This window comes from Halichoerus grypus, chromosome 7 (genome assembly GCF_964656455.1).
Source record: "Halichoerus grypus chromosome 7, mHalGry1.hap1.1, whole genome shotgun sequence".
NCBI lineage: Eukaryota > Metazoa > Chordata > Mammalia > Carnivora > Phocidae > Halichoerus > Halichoerus grypus.
Window position 1 is genome coordinate 15,261,931 of NC_135718.1, and position 20,562 is coordinate 15,282,492.

Genomic DNA, 20,562 nt, shown 5'->3' on the forward strand with positions numbered 1-20,562 from the left:
GGAGAATAAGGCCACAGGCTTCCCATTGCAGAATAAATAGACTTCACTAAAATAGTCTAGCCAAGTCAAATAAACAAGCAAACAACAAAGGAAAATCAGTAACCAAAGCTGGCATAATAAATATCCTAAAATGTACAGTTTTCAACAAAAACAACAATAAAATACAAAACATGCAAAGAAACAGAAAAGCATAACCCATCCACAGAATAAAAAACAGGTGACAAAAACTGTGAGGGGACTCAGATATTTGATTTAAGGAAAATGTCAAAGAAGCTATTATAAATATATTTAAATAGCTAAAGGAAGCCATGCTGAAAGAAGGAAAAAAAAGAAAGATGTAATAACAATCTTTCATGAATAAAGACTATCAATAAATAGAAATTATAAAGAAAGAATCAAATGGAAATTCTGAAGTTAAAAATAAAATAACTGAAATGAAAATTTCACTATCAAAGCTCAATAGATTTGATCTTTAAAAAAGTTATCAAACATGTAGCTCAATAGATATTATGCAATCCTAAGTACAGAGAGAAAAAAAAAATGAAGGAAAATGAACAGAACCTCAGAAAAATGTGGAATATTATTAAGTATGCCAACACAGGTATGATAGGGTTACCAGATAGAAAGGAGAGAGAAAGTAGCAGAAAAAAAATATTTGAAGAATTATGGCTGGAAATTTCCCAAAAATGATGAAATACATTAATCTATATATCCAAGAAATTCAATAAACTCCACATAGGATAAACACAAAGAGAATCTCAACAGGAAATATTACAGTAAAAGTTTAGAAAGACAAAGACAAAAATCTTGAAAGCAGCAAGAGAAAAATGAGTTAGAATATACAAGGGATCTCAATGAGGTTAGTATCTGACTTCATATCCAAAACAATGGAAGCCAGAAGGCATGTCAAGTTAAGCGTACTTAAAGGAAAAAACTGTCAACTAAGAATCTTGTATCTAGTCAACTATTTTTTTTTTACAAAGGCAAAACAGACATTCCCATATACATGAAAACTTAGAAAATGTGTTGCTAGCAGACTCACCTTACAGGAAATACTAAAATACTTTCTTCAGGTTGAAAGAAATTGACCCCAGCTGGCAATTCAAATGGAAAAACAAAAAGCACCAATAAAGGTAATTATGTAAGTAGGTATGTATAAAATACAGAGGCATATTTCTTCTTTCTTCTCTTAAATGATTTAAAAAGCAATTGTATAAGACTATGTATTTAACTATAATGTTTGGCTTATAACATATAGAAATATAATTTACTTGACAATAAAAGCAAATGGGAGAAAATATGTATTGGAGTAAGAAAATGATATCAGATCATAACTTGAATCCACAAGAACAAATAAAGAAAACCAGAAATGACAAATAAGAAGGTTAATATAAGAAACCCTATAAACATGTATCTGTTCTCTTTTCATTTCTCAGCTTTTTTAACAGAGAGAAAATTATATAAAGTAATTATTAGTATATTGGGTTTGTAACATATATGGATGATATGCTTAATAATTATAACACAAAAGGAAGAAATATGGAATAGAGCTATCTAACAGTACAATTTCTATACCTCACTGGAATTAAGTTAGTTTAAATCTGAAGTAGATTCTGGTAAGTTAACATATAAATGGTAAGCCCTAAAAAAAAAACCACTTGAAAATAAAAAATTTACTGAAAAACAGTTAAAGGAATTAAAATGCTACACTAGAAAATACTGATGCAAAAGAAAGCTGTAAAGGAGAAACAAAGGAACAAAAATAATATGAGATGTACAAGAAACAATAAATAAAATGGTAGACATAATAAATTCGACTATATCAGAACCTTAGATATCAGTGGACTAAAAATCCAATTGAATCAAGGCAGAGATTGTGAGATTGGATTTAAAAAACAAAAATAAAACAAACCCAGACTCCAATTACATGCTGTCTACATGAGACACAGCCTAGATCAGAAAATACAAAAGGTTGAAAGTATAAATAAAAAAATACGAAAAGATACATCACGCAAAAAGTAATCACATGGATATACTAAATAACAGACAAACAGCAAAGAAATAATATCCTGTTATATGGCTTACTAAAGAGAGAAACTTCTGTGTGGGAAAAATATTCCAAGAATTATTTTACATACCACACAATGCATTCTAAATCACTATAACACATCTCTTTTGACAGTGGTCTCCATTATAATCAAATACTATTATATGAAATACAGAAGAACAGATATTCTCCAAATTTCAATTTGATAGAGACTTTCATAACGGTATTCCCAAAATCAGAACAAAGGTGAAAGTGTACCAGAGACTTCATAATCTTCAACATTTTAGTTTAAAGGAAAGGACTGCCAAAGAATCCTTTGTTAAATATTTAATAAAAATAGGCTACAGTACATGTGATGGCTTGGATTAGTATTCAGCCAATAGGTACTCCCTTTTCCCTTGAGTGGAATATATTTTCCCACTCATGTATATTGGGCATGGTCATCCGACTTGCTTTGGCCAATGTAGTATATGGACGCATGTTTTTGCACTGTTTGTCTTGTCTTTTGTGATCCACTATCAGGAGACCATTTCCTGGGTAACCACTACCTCTTCGTCTGGGTGCCAGGATCACACATGGAGCAGATACAAACCTAACCCACAGGCTTAAACTAAGACTGGCTGACCTGCAGCTTGAATCAGAGCCATCCAGCAGAGCTAAACCTAAATCAAATGAACTGCAGTGGACCTGCAGACTCAGAAGCGTAAGAATAAATGAATATTACAAGCTCAGAAAGAAAGAGAAGTAAAAATTAAGTGAAAAGGAGAAGAGCAAAGAAAGAGCACAGATTAAAGCCCAGAGGAAGCATAATACTTTGAAAGAATTGAAGGAAGTGTAGTATTACTAGATTGTGGAGCTCAGAGGAAAGTGTGATAAGAATGTGGCTAAACAAATCTAGGTGACTACTAGATTTTGTAGCACCATATAAGCTACTTTAAGGAGGGTTATGAAATGCCTTTGAAGGTTTTAAGAAGTAGGTGTAAACTAATTCAATTTGTATATTAGAAACATAATACTGTTTACAGTGTGAAGAAATGATTGAAGGAAAGCAATACTTAGAACAAGAAAAATACGTGCTGCTGCAGGAGCCTAGGAAAGATATGAGAGTGATCTAAACTAGCTTGGCAGTAGGTGCTTGAAAAAAAAAAAATGGATTAACAAGACATTTAAAAGAAAAAAATGGAATACTGTCGGTGCAATTAGTTGAATGTGTGGTACATGCCTGTCTACTAAAGAATAGATTGAGGCCAACAGTTAAAACCCAAGTCTGTGGTTCAAGCAAAAAGGTGTGGGTGTCTGAGACAAGCAGCAATGGATAAGAAGACATATGAGATATACTGGAACATATAAGCAATGCCTGAACTAGTAATACTGATTTATAAATAATCTGCACATAAGTGACCATTGAAGCCATATGGTAAATGAAACCAAAACAGAAAGTTTATCATCTAAGGGCAGAATATCTAAAATATAGACCCAAGGAACCCAGGAATCTAAATGATGATAGAAGAAAATAATTTAAAAGTAAATAAAACTTGGTTTAGAAAGGAGGAAAGAAAAGTAGGATAATGTAGTGGCATGGAAACCAAGAGGAAGGAATGTTTAAAAACAGGCTCTAAGAATGCTGTTGATAGGTCCATTAAGACTGAAGCAAGAAACTGAAAAGTCAGTGTCTGTAAGTTGTCTATGACCTATGCTTTAGTAGTTTCAAAGGAGCAATATGGGTAGAAATCAGACTGAGGTAGAATGAGAAATAAATTATAAATTACAAATTGACAGTGTGGAGAGCAATTATATATTTCCTCCTAATATGTAGTATAGTGCCTCACCATACTAAGCATACAATTATCATTTATTGACTTGAATAAAGGAAAGAAAAAGAGACATTTGATTATTTTTTAAACTTTAAATTTTATTTACATTCCAGTTAGTTAACATACAGTGTTAATATTAGTTTTAGGTGTAGAATTTATTGATTCAACACTTCTGTACAACACCTGGTGCTCATCACAAAAATTGCCCTCCTTAATCCCCATCACCTATTTCACCCACCCCCACCCACCTCCCCTCTGATAAACATCAGTTTGTTCTCTATAGTTAAGAGTCTGTTTCTTGGTTTTATTCTCTTTTGAAAAACAGACATTTTAACTCAGAAATACTCCTAGAAAAAAATTTCCTCTCTTTGCGTGGACATTTTGAAATGCTTCTGATTATTTTGACAGATCTATCAAATTGTGCGCAAAATAACAGGAAATTTCTTAAGTAGGAACATCCTCCTTTGGGATATGTCAATATTGGTGTTGAGATAGTCTTATTATTTTGGCTGTCAATTCAGAATATACAAAATTCCTTTTTTAAATGTCATATTTAAAAAAACACACACACAACTTAGATTTAATTTTCAGAAAAATTCTAGTCCAACCCTTCAGCCACATGATTGTCAGAATTTTCTTTCCTTTTTTTTTTTTAGACCTTATTTATTTATTTGACAGACAGACAGAGCAGGAACACAAGCAGGGGGAGTGGGAGAGGGAGAAGCAGGCTTCCCGCCAAGCAGGGAGCCCGATGTGGGGCTCTATCCCAGGACTTTGGGATCGTGACCTGAGCCGAAGGCAGATGCTTAACGACTGAGCCACCCAGGCGCCCCCAGAATTTTCTTTCTAAAATGCACATTTCAGGGACCCCTGGATGGCTCAGTTGGTTAAGCATCCGACTCTTGGTTTCAGGGTTTCAGCTCAGGTTATAATCTCAGGGTGGTGACATCAAGTCCTGCATCAGGCTCTGCGCTTAGTATGGAGTCTGCTTGAGAGTCTCTCTCTCTCCCTGTGCCCCGCCCCCCCACTTGTGGGCACTTTCTCTTTCTCACTCTATAATAAATAAATCAATCTTCTAAAAAAATAAAATGCACATTTCATTATTAACTCTACAAATACTTCATCATTTTGTTCCAAGAAAATTGTTCCAGCCACATTTCCTCTCTATTTTCAGCCACACTTGTATAATCCCGCACCCTATGCTTTTCTATCATACAACCTATTTTCCGACTATTAAAAATCAGTTTCCTCCCTGATGAAAATTATTTAATCATAACTTTGAAAATCCATTCTTCTTATCTAGAATTCCCCCTCATGTATCATGTTCCATTGCTGAACTCCTACTTACACCTCTAAATCTTGCTTTACTATAATTCTAAGAACATTTTTGCTTCAATATCACCTCTGTAACAGTCACAGAGATGGACATATAATCTAGAACTTTCCAAGTCACAAATAACTTTCACATCCATATCAGTGACAGCAAATGGCTCAGAGAACATTTTATGACCTAAACAAAACCAAAATATGTCCCTGAGACTCTATATAAAGACATTAAGAGTCCTTTCCTTTTTCTCTCTGGGTTTGCTAAATTTGGATGCTATAAATGCAACTTAAATAGAATACAATACAGTCAACATACATTTTGAAACTCAGTTAATTCAATAATTATTTATATAGCACAGTATAAAGATTCTCAAGGGATGAAATTTTATATAGTATCATGTCATCTGCACATAGTTAAAGTTTTACTTCTTCTTTGCCGATGTGGATGCCTTTTATTTCTTTTTGTTGTCGACTGAAAGTTTTACTTCTTCTTTGCCGATTTGGATGCCTTTTATTTCTTTTTGTTGTCTGATTGCTGTGGCTAGGACTTCCAGTACTATGTTGAATTAAAAGTGGTAAGAGTGGACATTCTTGCTTATTCCTGACCTTCGGGGAAAAGCTCTCAGTTCTTCTCCATTAAGGATGATGTTAGCTGTGGGTTTTTCATATGTGGCCTTTATTATGTGGAGGTATGTTCCTTCTAAACCTTTGTTGAGAGTTTTTATCATGAATGGATGTTAAGGGATGCAGCTGTAGGCAAGATGGTCAGAGAAGGTGTAATTGGGTTCTTGAAGTCTCCAAAGGCATTTCCTCTGGATGCCCCATTTTCTAAGCCTACCTAATTTAAAGTTGGATTTCTTTATTTACAACAAAAAAATGCTTATTAATATATTTTGTGAGCTACATGAGGGTAGAGACTACTTTGTATTCTATTTTATATGCTAGCAAAATTTCTTACATATGATTGAAACTTAATAATTGCTTGAAAGTGTAGATAAAATTTTATAAAAATGTTCAGTATCTGCCATTTCTGTAAGAAGCACTACTTTATATTAGTCTTTGACAAAATACAGAAGATCCTAAGTAAGCAACAATCATTACTATGTCTTTTTATTTTGTTTATTATTTGTAGAAATGTACAAAGTTCTATTATCATGCTAGTAAGTTTCATCTTATTAATAACAAGATGAGACCCAATTTGGATCAAGCCAAATGAAGTATTTTTCTGCTTTCCTGCATATTGGGAAATCTTCTCCTCATTCAAATAATACCTTTTAAATTCATCTGTTCAATCTATTCAAATATATATAGAAACATTACAACTGAAATTGCTCAAAAGAATCATGATAGAAAAAAATGAAGTACCACATAAAATTATGAAAATACTATTGATATTAATTCACATAAAATCAATGTGAAATGTTTGGCTTACCAAAAGGGTATGATAAAAAGGTATTTTGTTATGCAAACAACAAATATTTAAATATTAAATTCTTTATACATCTTTTATACTATAGCATGTAAGAATACAAAGAATTAAATTACAAATAGAAAGGCTAATGTAACCTGAAGCACTTTCTTTCAACTACATTCACAATGTCCTCTCCCTGGTGTAGCAACTCTACTGAAACAAGTGTTAAAATAAATTAAGTAAAAATGATCATAAAAGTTAAGTGTTAATTTATCTTAAAAACAACATGTTTCCTTGTTAGAAATACCCTGGATAAAATTTTGTGAAAAGAAAACAGTGAAATTTATTTTTGGATGTTTCTTGGTATCTCCTGGTTTGATGGATATTTTTCAATAGGAATTAGGTTTTTGTACTTTTTTATTTCAGTCACTTTTCAAAATAACTGCTTCCATAGAGTGTAGTCTGTAAATATTTATGAACAATTTCATCTATGGACTATAAATTCTCTCATAACTTGCAGCTTGGAATCCACAACAGTATGTGCTTATGAAATCTAAAATACATAGACATATGTCTACAACCTGACTACCATTTACCCACAAATTACTTGGAAGCTTAAATCTAACCTACTAAATAAAACATATTACAAGTAAAAACATAAAACCACATATATATAGTAACTACATATGTGGTTCACTCATTTAGTGAGCAAACCTATGGCTAGCATATTTATTCTATTTACTATTTAGACTCAAAATTACATGTAGGATCCCTACTTCCTCCCAAAATGGAGGAAACAAATTTATTCTCCTGCCAAAACAACTAGTAAAACAGATAAAATAAATGAAACACTTGTTTTCAGAAATTGGATATCAAGCAATGTAGGACAATGGTTCCTGAGTGGAGAAAAAAATGAGGTGAGCACTTAAATGTCAGAGATTACTGTGATTTTGAGGGTGTATCAAAAGGAGAGTGAACACATGTGTATCACAGAAATTTTCTGGAGTTGAGGAGATGAAACTGACATCTGTAGAGGCCAACGTGGCTAGAGTTTATAGGACAGTATACTGGAGAAGAGAGGGCTTCCCAGATTGCTACACAGATTTGCTAAGGGTCCCTGTGAGTCTTCAGGTGAATACTACTTACTGGTAAAGAAACTATCCAAGGCGGAGGGAAAAGTCAATTGAAAGGAGCAGAGAAAAAAATTCTCAAAAGCCACACAGAGTTGGGAATATGTCATGGTCCCAAGAGTCAGAGTAGAAAACTTTATAATTCATGCATCATAGAGTACAGTACCCAGAACAATGCCTCAGCAATGAAAAGATTAGCCCCAGACTAAATGCTGCTTTGTTCCTGCCTAACAAAACACAAAAATAAGCCTTGAAAAGATCAATTTTTTTTTCCAAGAAAAACTCCATCCCAGAATAAAGCTAAAACTTATTTATTAAAATTGATAATTACCTAGCACCCAAAAAGGTAAAATTCAGAATGTTTGCTATCTAATCAAAATATGACCCATAAGGAGCAGCAAAATAAAACAAGAAAAAAGAAATTCAGAAATGACACAAATGATCAAATTTGTAGACAATTTACAGAAGAGTTATAATAACTCTATTCCATATATTAAATAAGTCAGAAAAAAATGAACATGTTAAGTAAAGACATGGAAGATATTTTCTAAAAAACCTTATCAAAATTCTAAAGATTAAAAAATATAATGTCTGCAATGAAATATACACCAGATGGGATTAATATCAAATTGGACACTATAGAAAAAAGATTAGTGAATTTAAAGATATAGGAAAAGAAAATATCCAAAATGAAACACAAAGAGAAAAAAAAAAAAAGACTGAATAAAAAACAAAAAAACAGAGCATTAGTGAGCCAAGGAACAATTTCAGGCAGTCTGATATATGTACAATTGCAATTCCCAAAGTAGAAGAAAGGAGTGGGGAAAAAAATTGAGAAATAAGTTTTCCAAATGTGTTGAAAACTATAATTTTATAAATCAGTAAAACCCATGCACAAGAAACAGGAAGAAAATCAAACCTACATAACCATAATCAAATTGGCCAAAACTAGTGAAAAAGTTAAAAATTTTAAATTGCAGAAAGAGGAAAAAGACCCATTACATACAAACAATAAGATTAAAAGCAGATTTCTCACTAGGAACACTGTAGACCAAAAGACAATGGAGAAACATCTTTAAACAAAAGAAAGAAAAAAGCTACTATTTAGAATTCTTCAACCTCCTAAAAAGTAAAATAAAGATGTTTTCAAAATACAGACTGATATACTTCATTCCCAGCAGATCTACGCTAGAGTGTTAAATGCCTAAGTCCCTTACACAGTCAGAAAATGATACTAGATAGAAATCTGGATCTAGAAAAAGAAAAAAGGAAAGATGAATACTGAAAAGAGTAAATACGAACGTTAGATAGAAGATTATTGCTTTTTAATATATTTAAATATGACTGACTATATCAAAAATAGTAACAGTATAGTGTGAATTTTCTAATATAAGAAGCAGTAAAACATATTCAGCAATGGCTCAATGCCCAGCAGGATGAAAATGAAAGTATATTGTTTTAGGGTTAAGATATAAAAAAATGTGTGATGCAATATTACCTGAAAGTAGACAATAAAAAGTTTAAGAGGAATATAATAAACTAAAATAATGACTAAAATAACACAACAGGAATTGTAGCTAATAAGCCAGCATAGAAAATAAAATGAAATCATAAAAAATAATTTTAAAAAGACAGAAAAGGAAGAAATGAAAAAATAGTAAACAAATAGTAAGATTTAAACCCAAAGATATAAATATATGTGTATCACCTGCACATGGTTTAAGATTGGATAAATTACATGCCGCCTAAAAGAAACCCACTTTAAATATAAAAGCGAAAATAGATTAAAGTAAAAGGATGAAAAATGATACAGCATTCTAGAGCTTTCTAGAGAGGGAGTCATGATGGTGGAGTAGTAGGGGGACCTTATGCTTGCCTCATCCCTAGAACACAGCTAGATAAATATCAAGTAAGTCTAAACACCCAAGAAATTGATCTGAGGACTTAGAGAACACACTGCACAAGTAGAATGAGAAAAGAGGCCACATTGTAGAAAGAAGGAAGTGCAGATTCATGATTTGGGGGAAAAAGTATCAGGGTTGCTGTGGAGGGGAGGGAGCCTTGATCATGGACAGAGTAAAGAGAGGGAGAGAGAGAGAGCAGCACACAGGGGATTGCACAGAAAAACATTTCCCCAAAACCATTGACTAGGAAAATGAAAGGGGCTGATTATCATGAGTTTCTACAACCAGATGTTATAGAAGCCCGTGCTGTAGGTGATGTTAAGCCCAGTGGGTGTAGTGGGGCCCCGGTGGAGAAAGAGGGTAGAGACCTGGGAGCAGAAAGCATGGTCTGAGGATCGCCTGGATCAGACTGGGAGGGACGGTTCCTTCTTGGAATGCATTTGGGAGAGGTGGCACTGCCTCTCAGGAGACAAAAGAGACAAGGAAGCACCATTACCCTGTCCCATTCACTAGCCTAGGGGCAGAGACACCTACTGAGGGCAGCTAACCTGATTATGGCCTTTTGCTACTCTTTACTCTAAACTACTAGCTCCTGTTCATTTGTCTGACTGCCCTTCTGAGACATATCAGCACCAGTCCCAGTGCAGTGAGACTCTCCCCAGAGGGAGCAGGAAACAATATAGGCTTTCCTTACAACAAAAGACAGAAACCTAGACAAATGCCAAGATGGAGGAATTCATCCCAAAAGAAAGAACAAAAAAGGTCACAGAGATCTAACTGAAAGAGATGTAAGTAATATGCCTCATCCGGAATTTTAAACAACAATCAGAAGGATCCTAGCTGCGCTTGAGAAAAGCATGGAAGACACCAGGGAGTCTCTTACCACAGAGATAATAAAAGACCTAAAAACTAGTTCAGGCTTAAATAAAAAATGCTATAACAGACATGCAAAAATGACTGGATGTAATGACCACAAGGGTGGAAGAAGCAGAGGAACAAATAAGTGATAAAATAAAAAGATAAAAATGGAACATAATGAAGCTGAAAAAAAGAGAGAAGAAAAACATTGGATCACAAAGGTAGACTTAGGGAACTGAGAGACTCCATAAAGTGTAATTACATTTGCATCATAGGAGTCCCAGAAGAAGAAGAAAGGGAAAAGAGGGCAGAAGGTTTATTTGAGCAAATTATAGCTGAAAATATCCCTAACCTGGGGGAAAAAACAGACACCTAAATCCACGAGGCACAGACAATGCCCATCAAACTCAAAAAAAGCAGGCCAACATCAAGACACATCATAGTAAAATTTGCAAAATAGAGATAAGGAAAAAATTCCAAAAGCAGCAAGGGAAAAGAAATCCCTTACTTTGGGGCACCTGGGTGGCTCAGTTATTAAGCGTCTGCCTTGGGCTCAGATCATGATCCCAGGGTCCTGGGATCGAGCCCCACATCAGGCTCCCTGCTCGGTGGGAGGCCTGATTCTCCCTCTCCCACTCCCCTGCTTGTGTTCCCTCTCTCGCTGTGTCTCTGTCAAATAAATAAATAAAATCTTTAAAAAAAAAAAAAAAAGAAAAGAAATCCCTCACTTAACAAGGGAAGACAAAGCAAGTTAGCAACAGATCTCTCCACAGAAACTTGGCAGGCCAGATGAGAGTGGCATGATATATGCAATGTGCTGAATGGGGAAAATATGCAAGCAAGGATACTTTATCCAGCAAAGCTGTCATTCAGAGTAGAAGAAAAGATAAAGAATTTCCCAAATAAAAACTAACAGAGTTCATGACGACTAAACTAGCCCTGAAAGAAATATTAAAGGGGACTCTTTGAGTGGGAAAGAAAGGCCAAAATCAACAAAGACTAAAAAGGAACAGAGAAAATCTCCAGAAGCAACAACTTAACAGGTAATACAAGGGCACTAAATTTGTATCTATCAATAATTACTCTGAATGTAAATGGACTAAATGCTCCAATCAAAAGACATAGGGTATCAGAATGGAAAAAACAAGACCCATCTATATGCTGCCTACAGGAGACTCATTTTAAACCTAAAGACACCTGCAGATTGAAAGAGAGAGGATGGAGAACAATTTATCATGCTAATGGACATTAAAAAAAGCCAGAGTAGTCATACTTATATCAGACAACTAGATTTTAAAACAAAGACTGTAACAAGAGATGAAGAAGAGCAATATATCATAATAAAGGAATCTATCCAACAAGAAGATCTAACAATTGTAAATATTTATGTACCCACTTGGGAGCATCCAAATATATAAATCAATTAATAACAAACACAAAAAAACTCATTTATCATAATACAATAATAGTAGGGGACTTTAACACTACACTTACAGCAATGAACAGATCATTTAAGCAGAAAATCAACAAGGAAACAAGGGCTTTGAATGACACACTGTACCAGATGGTCTTAACAGAAATATTCAGAACATTTCATCCTAAAACAGCAGAATACCCATTCTTTTTGAGTACACATGGACATTCTCCAGAATACATCACACACTGGGTCACAAATTAGGCCTTAACAAATACAAAAAGATTGAGATCATACCATGCACATTTTCTGACCACAATGCTTTGAAATTTGGAAGTCAAACACAAGAAAAAATTTGGAAAGACCACAAATACATGGAGGTTAAAGAACATCCTACTAAACAATGAATGGGTTAACCAGGAAATTAAAGAATAAATTTTTAAAAAAATACATGGAAACAAATGAAAATAAAAACATGATGGACCAAAACCTCTGGGATGCAGCAAAAGCAGTCCTAAGAGGGAAGAATATAGCAATACAGGCCTACCTCAAGAAGCAAGAAAAATCCCAAATATATAACCTAATCTTACACCTAAAGAAGCTAAAAAAGGAACAGCAAATAAAGCTTAAATGCAGCAAAAGAAGGGAAATAATAAAGATCAGAGCAGAAATAAACAAAATGGAAACAATAAAAAACAGTAGAACAGATAAGTGAAACTAAAAGCTCATTCTTTGAGGGCACCTGGGTGGCTCAGTTGGTTAAGCGACTGCCTTCGGCTCAGGTTATGATCCTGGAGTCCCGGGATCGAGTCCCGCATCGGGCTCCTTGCTCGGCAGGGAGTCTGCTTCTCCCTCTGACCCTCCTCCCTCTCATGCTCTCTGTCTCTCATTCTCTCTCAAATAAATAAATAAAATCTTAAAATAAATAAATAAATAAATAAAAGCTCATTCTTTGAATGAATTACTAAAATTGATAAAACCCTAGCCAGACTTTCAAAAAGAGACAGAAAGGGCCCATATAAATAAAATCATGAATGAGAGAGGAGAGATCACAACCAACACCGCAGAAATACAAACAACTGTAAGAGAATATTATGAAAAATTATATGCCAGCAAACTGGGCAATCTAGAAGAAATGCATAAATTCCTAGAGAGATATAAACTACCAAAACTGAAACAAGAAGAATAGAAAATTTGAGCAGATACCAGCAACAAAATTGAATCAATAAAAAAAAAAAAAACTCCCAACAAACAAAAGTCCAGGGCCAGATGGCTTCCCAAAGGAATTCTACCAAATATTTAAATAAGAGTTAATACCTACTCTTCTCAAACTGCTCCAAAAAATAGAAATGGAAGGAAAGCTTCAAACTCATTCTATGAGGCCATCATTACCTGGATTCCAAAACCAAAGACCCTACTTAAAAAGGAGAATTACAGGCCAATATCCCTGATGAACATGGATGCAGAAATTCTCAACAAAATACTAGCAAAACAAATCCAACAGTACATTAAAAGAATCGTACAACACAATCAAGTAGGATTTATTCCAGGGCTGCAAGAGTGGTTCAATGTCTGTAAATTAATCAGTGTGATACACATTAATAAAAGAAAGGATAAAAACCATATGATCTTCTCATAGATGCAGAGAAAGTATTTGAAAAAGTACAACATCAATTCTTGATAAAAACCGTCAACAAAGTAGGGATAAAGGGAACATATCTCAACATCATTGGGGCTATATACAACAGACCTACAGCTAATATCCTCAATAGGGAATAACTGAGAGCTTTTCCTCTACAGTCAGGAACAAGACAGGTTTATTGTCCAGTCTCACCATTGTTATTTTTTTAATTTAAATTCAATTAATTAACATATAATGTATTATTTGTTTCCAGGGTACAGGTCTATGATTCATCAGTCTTATACAACTCATCTTTGTTATTTAACATAGTACTGTAACTCTTAGCCTCAGCAATCAGACAACAAAAAGAAATGAGGCATCCAAATAAGCAAGGAAGAAGTCAAACTTTCACTATTCACAGATGACACGATACTCCACGTAGAAAACCCAAAAGACTCCACCAAAAAATTGCTAAAACTGATACAAGAATTCAGTAAACTCTCAGGATACAAAATGAACATACAGAAATCTGTTGTATTTCTATATACCAATAATGAAGAGCAGAAAGAGAAATCAAGGAATCGATCCCATTGACTATTGCACCACAAAAACCATAAGATACCTAGGAATAAACCTGACCAAAGAAGTAAAAGATCTGTACTCTGAAAACTAGAGAACACTTATGAAAGAAATTAAAGAGGACACAAAGAAATGGAAAAACATTCCATGCTCATGGATTAGAAGAACAAATATTGTTAAAATATCTATACTACCCAAAGCAATCTACACATTTAATGCAATCCCTATCAAAATACAAACAGCATGGGTGCCTGGGTGGCTGGGTGGCTCAGTTAGTTAAGCATCTGCCTTCAGCTCAGGTCAGAATCCCAGGGTCCTGGGACTGAGCCCCGCATCAGGCTCCTGCTTCTCCCTATCCCTCTGCCTGTCACTCCCTCTGCTTGTTCTCTCTCTGTCTGTCTCAAATAAATAAATAATCTTAAAAACAAAAAAAACGAAATATGAACAGCCTTTTTCACAGAGCTACAACAAACAATCCTAAAATTTGTACAGAACCACAAAAGACCCCAAATAAACAAAGCAATCTTGAAAAAAAAAAGCAAAGCTGGAGGCATCACAATTACAGACTTCAAGCTATACTACAAAGCTCTAATGATCAAGACAGTATGGTACAGGCACAAAAACAGATACTTAGATCAATGGAACAGAAGAGAAAACCCAGAAATGAACCCATACCTATATGGTCAACTAATCTTCAAAAGCAGGAAAGAATATCCAATGGAAAAAAGACAGTCTTCAACAAATGATGTTGGGGAAACTGGATAGCAACATGCAGAAGAATGCAACTGGACCATTTTCTCACACCACACACAAAAATAAATTCAAAATGGATGGAAGACCTAAGTTTGAGACAGAAATCTGTCAAAATCCTAGAGAAGAACACAAGCAGTAACCTCTTTGACATCAGCCATAGCAACTTCTTACTAGATATGTCTCTGGAGGCAAGGGAAACAAAAGCAAAAATAAACTATCAGGACTTTACCAAGATAAAAACTTCTGCACAGCAAAGGAAACAATCAACAAAACTAAAAGGCAACCTGCTGCATGGGAGAAGATATTTGCAAATGACATCTCTGATAAAGGGTTAGTATCCAAAATCCATAAAGAACTTATCTAACTCAACACCCAAAAAACAAATAATCCAGTTAAGAATTGAGCAGAAGACATGAATAGATATTTTTCAAAAAAAGACATACAGATGCTAACAGACACATGAAAATATGCTCAGTATCACTCATCATCAGTGAAATACAAATCAAAACTATGAGATACCACCTCACACCTGTCAGAACAGCTAAAATTAGCAATACGGGAAACAACAGATTTTGGCAAGGATGAAGAGAATGGGGAACCCTCTTACGCTACTGGTGAGAATGCAAACTGGTCCAACCACTCTGAAAAATAGTATGGATGCTTCTCAAAAAGTTAAAAATAGAGCAGCCCTATGACTCAGTAATTGCACTACCAGGTATTTACTCAAAGGATACAAAAATACTGATTCGAAGGGGCACATGCACCCAGACATTTATAGCAGCATTATCAACAACAGCCAAAGAATGGAAAGAGCCCAAATGTCCATCAACTGATGAATGGATAAAGAAGATGTGGTGTATATATATACAATGGAATATCACTCAGCCTTAAAAAAGAATGAAATCTTACCATTTGCAATGATGTGGATGGAGCTAGAGTAGATTAGGCTAAGCAAAGTAAGTCAATCAGAGAAAGACAAACACCATATGATTTTACTCATATGTGGAATTTAAGAAACAAAACAGATTATCATATGGGAAAGGAAGAAAAAAGAGAGGGAGGCAAACCATAAAGACTCTAACTATAGAGAACAGAGTTGATGGAGGGAAGGTGGCTAGGGAGATGGTCTAAATAAATAGGTGATGGGTATTAAGGAGGGCACTTGTTGTAATGAGCACTGTGTGTTATATGTAAGTGATGAATCATTAAATTCTACTCCTGAAACCAATATTACACTATTACTAACTAGAATTTAAATAAAAACTTGAAACATAAAAAAATTATATAGTGTTCTAGCTATAATAAACAGTAAGCTGGAGAGGCTATAATAATATCTGGAAAAGTAAGAGCAAAGAATATTACCAGGAATACAGAAGGTGATTTCCTAATGATAAAGTCAAGTCATCAATTCATCAAGAAGACATAAAAACCCTAAACATTTATGTATTTAATTAAAAGAGTTACAAAATACATGAAGTAAAAATTGAAAGAACTACAAGAACAAATAAACTAATTCACAATTACAGTCATAGATTTCAACACTCATTTCTCAAATTGAAAGAATATCAATGAGAACATTAGAAGACATAAAAAACCATCAACCAACTTGACCTAATTCACATTTGTAGAACACTCTACCCAATGACAGCAAAATGTACCTTTTTTTGCAAGTATCCAAGGAACATTTACCAAAATAGATCATATACTGGGTGCTATGGTCTGAATGTTTATGCCCCTGCCCCCAAATTCATATGCTGAAATGCTAACTCCTAAAGGCAATGGTATTAATAGGCAAAACCCTTGGGAGGTGAATAGGTCACAAGGGTGGATCCCTCATGAAAGGGATTAGTGCTACTACAAAAAAGGTCCCACAGAGTTCCCTATCCTCTTCCACCATGTGAGGATACAGTGAGAAGGTGCTACTTTATGAATGAGAAAGAGGATACCTGACTATGCTGGTGCCTTGATAGTGATTTTCCAGCCTCTAGAATGGTGAGCAAAAAAGTTCTATTGTTTATAAGCTACCCAGTCAGTGTTATTTTGTTATGGTAGCCCAATGTACTAAAACACCAGATTTATTCATTTTCTATTGCTGTGGCAACCAACTACCATGACCTTAGTGGCTTAAATAACAATACAAATTTACTATCACAGTTCTGTATGTTAGAAATCTGACATATTTACTCTTACAATTCTGTTGTGAGCAGTCTGATAGAGGTTTCAATGGACTAAAATCAAGGTATTGGCAGGGCTGTGGTTTTGTTTTTTTTTTTAGAGGCTCTAAAGAAGAATCTGTTTCCTCCACTTTTCCAGCTTCTAGATGCCCCTTTTTCCCATATTCAAAGCTAGCAATTTGCTTCTCTCTAACTATTCTTCTGTATGCACATCTCTCTCTAACCCTGACTTCAGGCAGCAAACGCTACTTTAAGACCCAGCTAATTAGGTTGAGTCTACTTAGCAATCCTGGATAAGCATCTTAATGCCCTAAACTTAATCACATGTTCACACTCCCCTTTTTCATGTAAGATAATATATTCACGGGCACCAGGGATTAGGATGTGGTTACTTCTGTGGAGTCATTATTCTGCAAAACACACTGGGTCATAAAATAAGTCTCACTAAATTTAAGGAATTTAAATCATTCAAAATATTTTTTGTGACAATAAAGTTAAATTAGAAATACATTACAGAAACATTTTTAGACATTTTCCAAATAGCTGTAAATAAAATATGCCACTTCTAAATACTCAACTGACAATGGAGGAAATCAAAAAGGAAATTGGAAAGTATTCACCTTAAGAAACCAGAAAAAGAAGAGCAAATTAATGTTGAAGTAAGCAAAAGAAAGGGAATAAAGAGAAGAAATTAATGAAATGGAAAAAATAGAGAAAATAAATGAACCATTTGTTTCTCAAAGAAAAATTAATGAAACTGATAACTCTCCAGCTGATCAAGGAAAAAAAGAGAGAGAAAGAAAGGAGAAATAAATTATGAATATCAGAAGTAAGAGTGATGATATCCACTGGATAACACGTAAATATTATTAATAATCTTTTGCCAATAAATTCTACAAGTTAAATCAAATGGGAGAAATATAACTGCGAAACACAAACTGATAGAACTCATTCAAGAAGAAATAGAAAACACAAACCTCTAAATCTTATTAAAGACATTGAAATTTTAGTTGAAACCTTCCCACAAAGAAACCTGGAAGTCCAAATACATTCAATGTTGAATTCTACCACAAATTTAAGAAAAAAAATATCAATTCCACACAAATCTTTCAGAAAATTAAGAGGAAATGTTTCCCAATTCATTTTATAAGGCCAGCAGTACCATGATACAAAGTCAAACAAGATTACAACAAATACAAGACTATAGACTAATAACCTCTCATAAGCATAGGTATAAAAATTCTTAACAAAATTTTAACAAATCAAATCCAACAATACATAAAAAAGTAATACAAATGACCAACTGGAGCTTACCCCTGTATAACAAGGTTGATTAAGCATTCAAAAGCATTAAAAAATCAGGGTATTTCAATTCTATTAGCAAATAAATCTAAAATAGTAAAGTTATTTTACAATCCTATAAACAAACACACATACTCATATGCTTTAATATAACATATTCCTCAGAACTAATATAATTATTTTAATCAAAAAGTAGGAATTAGGCTCTACCTATCTTAACCATCAGTTACTTTCTAAATTTTATTATTTGGGGAGAGTAGAATATTTCAACTTTATTACACAAATTCTGGTGTGGCTTCTAGAACATATTGCTAGTATGTTCTCAAAAGAAAATTCAATTTAAAATTTAATTTTTAACCATTAAATATTCATTAGCATTCTATAGTAATGATGTAATTTGCTTAAAAATAAATAATTAGATAACCACACATGAAGGACATGAAAAAACTTAAAATGTAACAATTATATCAATTTTAATTACTACTTAATAAGCTCAATAGATGAACCCTTTTGTTGCCTTTAATCATAATTTGAATATACCAAGTAAAATCTGATTCATATTTCTGTATAAATCCTAGAAAATAAAATGATGCATCCAACATCCTCAAGGTCAAAATATTTCCAGCATTTTCTGACCATAATAGCATCTAAATCAATCACTATACAATGAAGAAATAAAAATATCAAAATAATTCTCACTACTGAGTAGTGATTATAATATTTCTTAGTTAATTAACTTCCTTAATTTAGATGCTGAATTAGCCTTACAAATAAAAATAATTTTCCCATAAATACATGATTTTTAAAAATCACTATCTTCCCACAAATCACATAGAAATTAAATAATTTCTAGTCATAGATCATAAGCTGTCATTAATATGAAAGGGGAAAGAATAATCTGTACATTTTTTAAAGATTTTTTTTTAAAGATTTTATTTATTTATTTGAGAGCAGGAGAGAGAGAGAGAGAGAGAGAATGAGATGGAGGGAGAGGGAGAAGACTCCCCACTGAGAAGGAAGCCTGACACGGGGCTCGATCCCAGGACCCAGAAATCATGACCCAAGCCAAAGGCAGACACTTAACTGACAGCCACCCAGGCACCCCTTAAAGATTTTAAAACATAATGACCTAGCACAGGGCTTGGTACATAGGAGATTTCCATAAACTAATTTGAATTCAATCTAATCAAATAATCAGTCATAAAAGATGAATATATGAACAAATGCCAACATTACAACATACAGGCTTTTCTTTCATAAAAGCATAAATTAAGAACACAAACCCTGACTAATTCAAGATAGAAAGAACATCCTAAATGTTTCCTAGCAGTAAATCTAAACCCAAATAATCAGTCATAAAAGATGAATATATGAACAAATGCCAACATTACAACATATAGGCTTTTCTTTCATAAAAGCATAAATTAAGAACACAAACCCTGACTAATTCAAGATAGAAAGAACATCCTAAATGTTTCCTAGCAGTAAATCTAAACCCTTTAGCCTATCACTAAACACAATAAAAAATGAAATATACTTTAATAAAAAAAAGGAAAGAAATATACAACATCTATATGTAGCATAAAGAAATCAACAGTGAGAGGTAGTGGGTCTTAAACAACTGTTAAGTACTGATTACCCTAAATTTTTAATGAAGTTTAAATTACGTTCAGTATATAATAAAGGAAAAATGAGATTCTAAACAAAGCAAATAATTTCAAGTAAAGCTGTAAGAACAGAGTATCTAACCCTCAGATGAAGTATACAGTTGATCAGAAAACCCAAACAATCTGGTTATCTGAAGTTTTGATGCATTTCTTAGAATATAATTTCATTAAAAAATTACATTTTTTGATTGATTCAATATCATTAGTATGAACATTTTTAATAAAGACATTCATTATCGTTGCTGCTCGTGATCAAGGGACCACACTTCGAGGACTACTAAACTAGAAATACAAGTCAATCGAGTTTCACAACCTGAATGTAGGACAGATAATCTGTTGGCTGTGTGACTGACAGTGTTCACTGTTGGGGCATAGGGAAACGAAGTGTTAAAGCAGCAAGTGTGTCCCCCTTCGCTAGATTTTGCCCGAAAAAAGGAAAATTAAAGGAGAAAGGGAGAGACATGCTGCCTGGGTCATGGGTCAGGGGGCAGCTGTGATATTTTAAACCTGGAATCTGGTTGTGTCATCCTTTGGAGTCCCTGGGGAATACTCAAGCACATTT

General features: G+C 33.8%; 1 protein-coding gene across 5 annotated transcripts in view; it reads right to left on the bottom strand.

Moving 5' to 3' along the window:
• The window catches only part of ATRNL1 (attractin like 1), an 839,881-nt gene that overhangs the window by 452,130 nt on the left and 367,189 nt on the right, over window positions 1-20,562 (bottom strand). The window lies entirely within an intron of this gene.